Source organism: Cylas formicarius, unplaced genomic scaffold (assembly GCF_029955315.1).
Source record: "Cylas formicarius isolate icCylForm1 unplaced genomic scaffold, icCylForm1.1 PGA_scaffold_14__1_contigs__length_1757220, whole genome shotgun sequence".
In the NCBI taxonomy this organism is placed as follows: Eukaryota; Metazoa; Arthropoda; class Insecta; order Coleoptera; family Brentidae; genus Cylas; species Cylas formicarius.
In genome coordinates, this window is record NW_026844236.1 from 1,144,425 (window position 1) to 1,153,931 (window position 9,507).

Genomic DNA, 9,507 nt, shown 5'->3' on the forward strand with positions numbered 1-9,507 from the left:
AAATCTAATAGTTTATTAAGGTTTTCGTTACTAAAATGCCCAAAGACGCCGATTTTGACTAGAATTTGAAAGATATTGACATGAATATATAACTGTTTGTATCAAAAAATGATAGTTTAAACTGATATTTGCAGTTTTGATGCGGTTTTAGGTACGATATGAGTTGAAGAAGCCGATTTTGACTGGAATCTGTTTAAAATGACAAAGAAAAACCTATTATCAATTCAAGGAAGTGAATTTTTAAGTAGTTATCTGCAGTTTTAATGTAGATTTCAGTTCGCTAAGTTATGAAAATGCATGTTTTGGCTATAATCTTCCGCAAATCAAGGGCGAAAACCAATTATTTGTCCCAAAAGAAGGTGTTTTAAGTATATATCTGCATTTCGAAGGTAGATTTGGGTACAATAAGAGGCGAAAAAGCAGATTCTGACTAAGATTTTATCGAAATCGGCAACTATTTGACTCAGAAAGGTTGCCTTACGTCGAAATCTAATAGTTTATTAAGGTTTTCGTTACTAAAATGCCCAAAGACGCCGATTTTGACTAGAATTTGAAAGATATTGACATGAATATATAACTGTTTGTATCAAAAAATGATAGTTTAAACTGATATTTGCAGTTTTGATGCGGTTTTAGATACGATATGAATCGAAGAAGCCGATTTTGACTGGAATCTGTTTAAAATGACAAAGAAAAACCAATTATCAATTCAAGGAAGTGAATTTTTAAGTAGTTATCTGCAGTTTTAATGTAGATTTCAGTTCGCTAAGTTATGAAAATGCATGTTTTGGCTATAATATTCCGTAAATCAAGGGCGAAAACCAATTATTTGTCCCAAAAGAAGGTGTTTTAAGTATATATCTGCATTTCGAAGGTAGATTTGGGTACAATAAGAGGCGAAAAAGCAGATTCTGACTAAGATTTTATCGAAATCGGCAACTATTTGACTCAGAAAGGTTGCCTTACGTCGAAATCTAATAGTTTATTAAGGTTTTCGTTACTAAAATGCCCAAAGACGCCGATTTTGACTAGAATTTGAAAGATATTGACATGAATATATAACTGTTTGTATCAAAAAATGATAGTTTAAACTGATATTTGCAGTTTTGATGCGGTTTTAGGTACGATATGAGTGGAAGAAGCCGATTTTGACTGGAATCTGTTTAAAATGACAAAGAAAAACCTATTATCAATTCAAGGAAGTGAATTTTTAAGTAGTTATCTGCAGTTTTAATGTAGATTTCAGTTCGCTAAGTTATGAAAATGCATGTTTTGGCTATAATCTTCCGTAAATCAAGGGCGAAAACCAATTATTTGTCCCAAAAGAAGGTGTTTTAAGTATATATCTGCATTTCGAAGGTAGATTTGGGTACAATAAGAGGCGAAAAAGCAGATTCTGACTAAGATTTCATCGAAATCGGAAACTATTTGACTCAGAAAGGTTGCCTTACGTCGAAATCTAATAGTTTATTAAGGTTTTCGTTACTAAAATGCCCAAAGACGCCGATTTTGACTAGAATTTGAAAGATATTGACATGAATATATAACTGTTTGTATCAAAAAATGATAGTTTAAACTGATATTTGCAGTTTTGATGCGGTTTTAGGTACGATATGAGTGGAAGAAGCCGATTTTGACTGGAATCTGTTTAAAATGACAAAGAAAAACCTATTATCAATTCAAGGAAGTGAATTTTTAAGTAGTTATCTGCAGTTTTAATGTAGATTTCAGTTCGCTAAGTTATGAAAATGCATGTTTTGGCTATAATCTTCCGTAAATCAAGGGCGAAAACCAATTATTTGTCCCAAAAGAAGGTGTTTTAAGTATATATCTGCATTTCGAAGGTAGATTTGGGTACAATAAGAGGCGAAAAAGCAGATTCTGACTAAGATTTTATCGAAATCGGCAACTATTTGACTCAGAAAGGTTGCCTTACGTCGAAATCTAATAGTTTATTAAGGTTTTCGTTACTAAAATGCCCAAAGACGCCGATTTTGACTAGAATTTGGAAGATATTGACATGAATATATAACTGTTTGTATCAAAAAATGATAGTTTAAACTGATATTTGCAGTTTTGATGCGGTTTTAGGTACGATATGAGTCGAAGAAGCCGATTTTGACTGGAATCTGTTTGAAATGACAAAGAAAAACCTATTATCAATTCAAGGAAGTGAATTTTTAAGTAGTTATCTGCAGTTTTAATGTAGATTTCAGTTCACTAAGTTACGAAAATGCATGTTTTGGCTATAATCTTCCGTAAATCAAGGGCGAAAACCAATTATTTGTCCCAAAAGAAGGTGTTTTAAGTATATATCTGCATTTCTAAGATAGATTTGGGTACAATAAGAGGCGAAAAAGCAGATTCTGACTAAGATTTTATCGAAATCGGCAACTATTTGACTCATAAAGGTTGCCTTACGTCGAAATCTAATAGTTTATTAAGGTTTTCGTTACTAAAATGCCCAAAGACGTTGATTTTGACTAGAATTTGAAAGATATTGACATGAATATATAACTGTTTGTATCAAAAAATGATAGTTTAAACTGATATTTGCAGTTTTGATGCGGTTTTAGATACGATATGAATCGAAGAAGCCGATTTTGACTGGAATCTGTTTAAAATGACAAAGAAAAACCTATTATCAATTCAAGGAAGTGAATTTTTAAGTAGTTATCTGCAGTTTTAATGTAGATTTCAGTTCGCTAAGTTATGAAAATGCATGTTTTGGCTATAATCTTCCGTAAATCAAGGGCGAAAACCAATTATTTGTCCCAAAAGAAGGTGTTTTAAGTATATATCTGCATTTCTAAGGTAGATTTGGGTACAATAAGAGGCGAAAAAGCAGATTCTGACTAAGATTTTATCGAAATCGGCAACTATTTGACTCAGAAAGGTTGCCTACGTCGAAATCTAATAGTTTATTAAGGTTTTCGTTACTAAAATGCCCAAAGACGCCGATTTTGACTAAAATTTGAAAGATATTGACATGAATATATAACTGTTTGTATCAAAAAATGATAGTTTAAACTGATATTTGCAGTTTTGATGCGGTTTTAGGTACGATATGAGTCGAAGAAGCCGATTTTGTCTGGAATCTGTTTAAAGTGACAAAGAAAAACCTATTATCAATTCAAGGAAGTGAATTTTTAAGTAGTTATCTGCAGTTTTAATGTAGATTTCAGTTCGCTGAGTTATGAAAATGCATGTTTTGGCTATAATCTTCCGTAAATCAAGGGCGAAAACCAATTATTTGTCCCAAAAGAAGGTGTTTTAAGTATATATCTGCATTTCTAAGGTAGATTTGGGTACAATAAGAGGCGAAAAAGCAGATTCTGACTAAGATTTTATCGAAATCGGCAACTATTTGACTCAGAAAGGTTGCCTACGTCGAAATCTAATAGTTTATTAAGGTTTTCGTTACTAAAATGCCCAAAGACGCCGATTTTGACTAGAATTTGGAAGATATTGACATGAATATATAACTGTTTGTATCAAAAAATGATAGTTTAAACTGATATTTGCAGTTTTGATGCGGTTTTAGGTACGATATGAGTCGAAGAAGCCGATTTTGACTGGAATCTGTTTAAAATGACAAAGAAAAACCTATTATCAATTCAAGGAAGTGAATTTTTAAGTAGTTATCTGCAGTTTTAATGTAGATTTCAGTTCGCCAAGTTATGAAAATGCATGTTTTGGCTATAATCTTCCGTAAATCAAAGGCGAAAACCAATTATTTGTCCCAAAAGAAGGTGTTTTAAGTATATATCTGCATTTTGAAGGTAGATTTGGGTACAATAAGAGGCGAAAAAGCAGATTCTGACTATGATTTTATCGAAATCGGCAACTATTTGACTCAGAAAGGTTGCCTTACGTCGAAATCTAATAGTTTATTAAGGTTTTCGTTACTAAAATGCCCAAAGACGCCGATTTTGACTAGAATTTGAAAGATATTGACATGAATATATAACTGTTTGTATCAAAAAATGATAGTTTAAACTGATATTTGCAGTTTTGATGCGGTTTTAGGTACGATATGAGTCGAAGAAGCCGATTTTGTCTGGAATCTGTTTAAAGTGACAAAGAAAAACCTATTATCAATTCAAGGAAGTGAATTTTTAAGTAGTTATCTGCAGTTTTAATGTAGATTTCAGTTCGCTGAGTTATGAAAATGCATGTTTTGGCTATAATCTTCCGTAAATCAAGGGCGAAAACCAATTATTTGTCCCAAAAGAAGGTGTTTTAAGTATATATCTGCATTTCTAAGGTAGATTTGGGTACAATAAGAGGCGAAAAAGCAGATTCTGACTAAGATTTTATCGAAATCGGCAACTATTTGACTCAGAAAGGTTGCCTACGTCGAAATCTAATAGTTTATTAAGGTTTTCGTTACTAAAATGCCCAAAGACGCCGATTTTGACTAGAATTTGGAAGATATTGACATGAATATATAACTGTTTGTATCAAAAAATGATAGTTTAAACTGATATTTGCAGTTTTGATGCGGTTTTAGGTACGATATGAGTCGAAGAAGCCGATTTTGACTGGAATCTGTTTAAAATGACAAAGAAAAACCTATTATCAATTCAAGGAAGTGAATTTTTAAGTAGTTATCTGCAGTTTTAATGTAGATTTCAGTTCGCCAAGTTATGAAAATGCATGTTTTGGCTATAATCTTCCGTAAATCAAAGGCGAAAACCAATTATTTGTCCCAAAAGAAGGTGTTTTAAGTATATATCTGCATTTTGAAGGTAGATTTGGGTACAATAAGAGGCGAAAAAGCAGATTCTGACTATGATTTTATCGAAATCGGCAACTATTTGACTCAGAAAGGTTGCCTTACGTCGAAATCTAATAGTTTATTAAGGTTTTCGTTACTAAAATGCCCAAAGACGCCGATTTTGACTAGAATTTGAAAGATATTGACATGAATATATAACTGTTTGTATCAAAAAATGATAGTTTAAACTGATATTTGCAGTTTTGATGCGGTTTTAGGTACGATATGAGTCGAAGAAGCCGATTTTGTCTGGAATCTGTTTAAAGTGACAAAGAAAAACCTATTATCAATTCAAGGAAGTGAATTTTTAAGTAGTTATCTGCAGTTTTAATGTAGATTTCAGTTCGCTGAGTTATGAAAATGCATGTTTTGGCTATAATCTTCCGTAAATCAAGGGCGAAAACCAATTATTTGTCCCAAAAGAAGGTGTTTTAAGTATATATCTGCATTTCTAAGGTAGATTTGGGTACAATAAGAGGCGAAAAAGCAGATTCTGACTATGATTTTATCGAAATCGGCAACTATTTGACTCAGAAAGGTTGCCTTACGTCGAAATCTAATAGTTTATTAAGGTTTTCGTTACTAAAATGCCCAAAGACGCCGATTTTGACTAGAATTTGAAAGATATTGACATGAATATATAACTGTTTGTATCAAAAAATGATAGTTTAAACTGATATTTGCAGTTTTGATGCGGTTTTAGGTACGATATGAGTGGAAGAAGCCGATTTTGACTGGAATCTGTTTAAAATGACAAAGAAAAACCTATTATCAGTAGTTATTCTAACGCGGGACTGTGACGATTCAAGGTCACCGATGGCATTTTCCATCAGCAGTGTACCAAAGCCAGTTCTTCGTAAGGGGGGTCATGTAAATGAAGTAAAGGTCACGCCGAAGAAGTGGAAACTGTCACCATTAGGGTGTAGACAGGTGTACGGGGACCCCTGGGGGTGGGTAAGGTAATTACACCTGTGTCGAGGTGTAACGTCATAGTGCCTTTTTGGCGCCTCCCCTTGGGGAAAAAGTGGTGTCACTGATTAAAAAACATTTTATGACGTCATAGTCGCTAGTGCCTTTTTGGCAATTGCACCCCGGTAAAAAAAGGGGTTCGTAGAAAAAATAAATTTCGTAGTGCCTTTTCGACACTACGGGGGGTGTGGGGGTGCGGGGGTGAGAAATTTTTGAGAGCCGAAAAAAGCGACCGCCGCCGCCGCCGCCGATGTCTCGCGCGGGCGGGATTCGAACCGCGAACCTTCGGAGATAAACGCCGCCGCCGACGCGCGCGCTGTTCCCCTAGCGTAACTGGGCCGGCACGTTATCGCGTCGTCGTCGTGTATGCGCGCTGGTCGATATAATTAAATAAGTGTGCACCGATAAAATTGATGATTTATTTAAGACATTTACATTGATAAGTTTGAATAGAAAACAAATTAATATCTAAAAAGGTTGTCGAGGTGAATGCAATTAAATAAATGTGCACCGATAAAATTGATGATTTATTTAAAACATTTACATTGATAAGTTTGAATAGAAAACAAAATAATATCTAAAAAGGTTGTCGAGGTGAATACAATTAAATAAATTTGCACCGATAAAATTGATGATTTATTGAAAACATTTACAAAGTATTGACATCCGATATAAATTTGCTAAACACCACAACGTATTTCTTCTTCTTCTTCTTCTATAGGGTATGTTCTAAATTCTTGTTTTTTTGGCCGCTGGTGGTGACGACGACGACGACGACGACGACGATGATGGAATAACTTCGTCGCAATATAAACTTATATTGTTCGAACGATTTGTTGATTGCGAACAATATTTTATATTACATATTGGATGATTTTTAATGGATTCTTCACAAAAGCAAAAAGATTTGTTACAGCTATTACAGTACTTGGTACCGTTATAGTAGTAGACTTTGGAGTTTTCCGAAACATCTTGTTTCACTTTTTTTTCGGTTGTTGTTGTTACGTAACGATCACTATTCATGGCTGCTGCTGCTTCGTACTTGACTAAACACTTTAATGCAAATTTTACATTTTATTAGATAAACAACACAAAAATATCTCATTTAAATGGTCAAAGGTTATCAAATATTATTTATTATCATTATATTTTGTACATACAAAGTAAATATGTTAAAATTACAATTTGCTAAATTTTTCACTATTTGCGTAGATTTAGAATAAGTTGACGGTGTAGCACTTTTCACTTATTTTTTTCAGAGATTGGGTGATGCGCAGATAAAAACATATTCATCGATAAATATATTTATTTAAATTCTCAATAGTATATAAATAATTTTACGCATAAATAAAACATTGATAATCTAGACTAGAGAGTTCTACAAAATTTTTTTTAAAATCATCTAATGTAAATTCATAATTTTCAACAATTATAGATTTATTTCCAATTAGATTTTCCAAGCCGTATCTTCCACAATACATGATCGTATTTTCTCTCGGAAATATCGGATAATAATTCAAATGTTGACCAATTACTGTACCTATAGTTTTATTAAACGAATTTCGAATTTGCGTTCCTACGGGAAAAGCACCGTCAAAATAGAATGCCGGACACTGCTTCAAAGTTATGTTTTCTTTGGATTTTTCGTATAGGTAGAATGTTCCTCGTTCAATTGGAAAAGTGTAATTTTCAACGTAGACTTTCTCCAAAATTGAGTTTGCTTTGATTGGAGTATGCACGACGACAAAATCGATGAAATTCAAAGTCACAATCAGATTAGAAATTATTTTTGTTTGAAACATGTTTTTTGTTTAAACTTGACAGATTAACAATAAATTACACAATGAATAATATTTGCAACGTTTGATACATTTTATACAGTTTTAATAAGAGCATGCGCAAATAAAAGATCACCATCATGTTAAACTATTTTAATTTGCAAATAACTATACAAAAAATTAGTACAAAATTAAATAATTCTGACAGTGCTAGAGAGGGCATTGTATTTTATTAAACGATCATGTATGATAAGACAATAGGCGGTTGTGTTTGCGGGAATATTCTGAGAATTTTCAAATTCCAGCCGAATATCTACCGAACCAGATTTTAAACTTTCATTTTGTCTACTACAATCTATTACAATGAAAGGCGCCAACTGTAAAAACGTCTTAAATGTTAAACAGGGTTCGCTTATTTGCTTATAATAGTAAAATTGTTGAAATTGTGCGTACATTTCATATAAAATGGCGATATAATTTTTAGTAAAATTTAAATTAACGTTATCATATGGATATGTTTCTGAATTCAAATACAATTTTATATTACTTAAATTACAATGGTCAAAGTTGGACATATTTTTAGAAACATTATTTTTTCGAAGAGTTTGAAAAGCAACTAAAACAAATCGAGGTTTTTCAAGTTGATTTGTGGCTTTAACGTTCCACGTGTGTTTAGTCGTTTCCTGTAACAATGGATATTCGTGCAATTCCCAACTTCTAAAAGCCAATTCTAATTCTCGTCCTTTCTCTATATACTTGAGAAGTCGTAGCTTTTCCACATCTGCTACTTGTATGTGCGGTATTCTCCATATCGCTTTATATAATTCTATTTTGGGTTTTTCGTTTTCTTTCGTAGATATGACGGCGTTATTATCGTTGGAGCTTCGAATTAAAACCAATTCTTGTCTCATAATGATTAGAATTTTTTTGAAATCTTCAAAAAATCCCATTAAATTTTTAAGAGGAACGTTTACATTGAAATATCCATCTTTGTTTGTTATTTCGGGATTTTGCAAGTGATTCCAACCGGCATGTTCGTATCGATCACATTCATTTTTTGTGAAAGATGCCAATCCTTTGAGAGTAGTTGTAATTCCAGGATTTCTAACCCTGTCTATAACGATCCCTCCAATTTCATAACGAATTTCATCGAAAAGAAACGCTATAAAATTATTGATCGGTTTAAGAGTCGTGCTTACTTTTTTTTCGCTGTCGACAATTCGTCCTTCGAAATACATGTAACTATTGGTCGGTAAAGTGTAAACGTGTTGAGCCTGTATAGGAATCCGTATTTCATCCGAATTATTTAATGTCGTATTTGCGTATGGAGTGTAGCTATGTAACTCGTAATTAATAATAGAATTGTCCATAAATGCTTGTTCACCTACGTTCAGAATATTAAAACTCATCTTCTTTGTTCTTCTTCTTCTTCTTCTTCTGGTTGTAGTAACTTCCAAAACACTTGCAAAAGACAATAAGTCTTCGTATACCCGAACGGATTGTTAATGTTATATTTAGGAGGAATTTACACGCCGTTTTTCTTTTTGTTTTTTCCCTTCAATGTTAATCCCAGATAGCGAAGAAATTCGGAATTTTCGACTGTTAACGGTTTCAACGATCGACTATGATTAACTCTATGTAGATCCGTATTTTCTTTTATATTCGACGACGTGAAAACGCCATTTGGAATGTTGAGGTTATAGAGGAGCACCATTTTTTATGACACCACTTCCTTTAAATGTATTCTTACTGTTATCGTTTCTCTTTGAAAATTAATCAAATTACCGTCTTGATCCACTATTTTAAGGATTATTTCGTCAAGGTAATTAGAATTTATAGGTAAATATATAACATTTGACACTTTTTCGATTATACGAAATCCGCTCGGCACACTAGGATAAAACATGTGTAGTATATGTACTGAGTTATTATTATTATAAGAATTCTTTATCAAATTACATTCTACACAAACAGAATTTA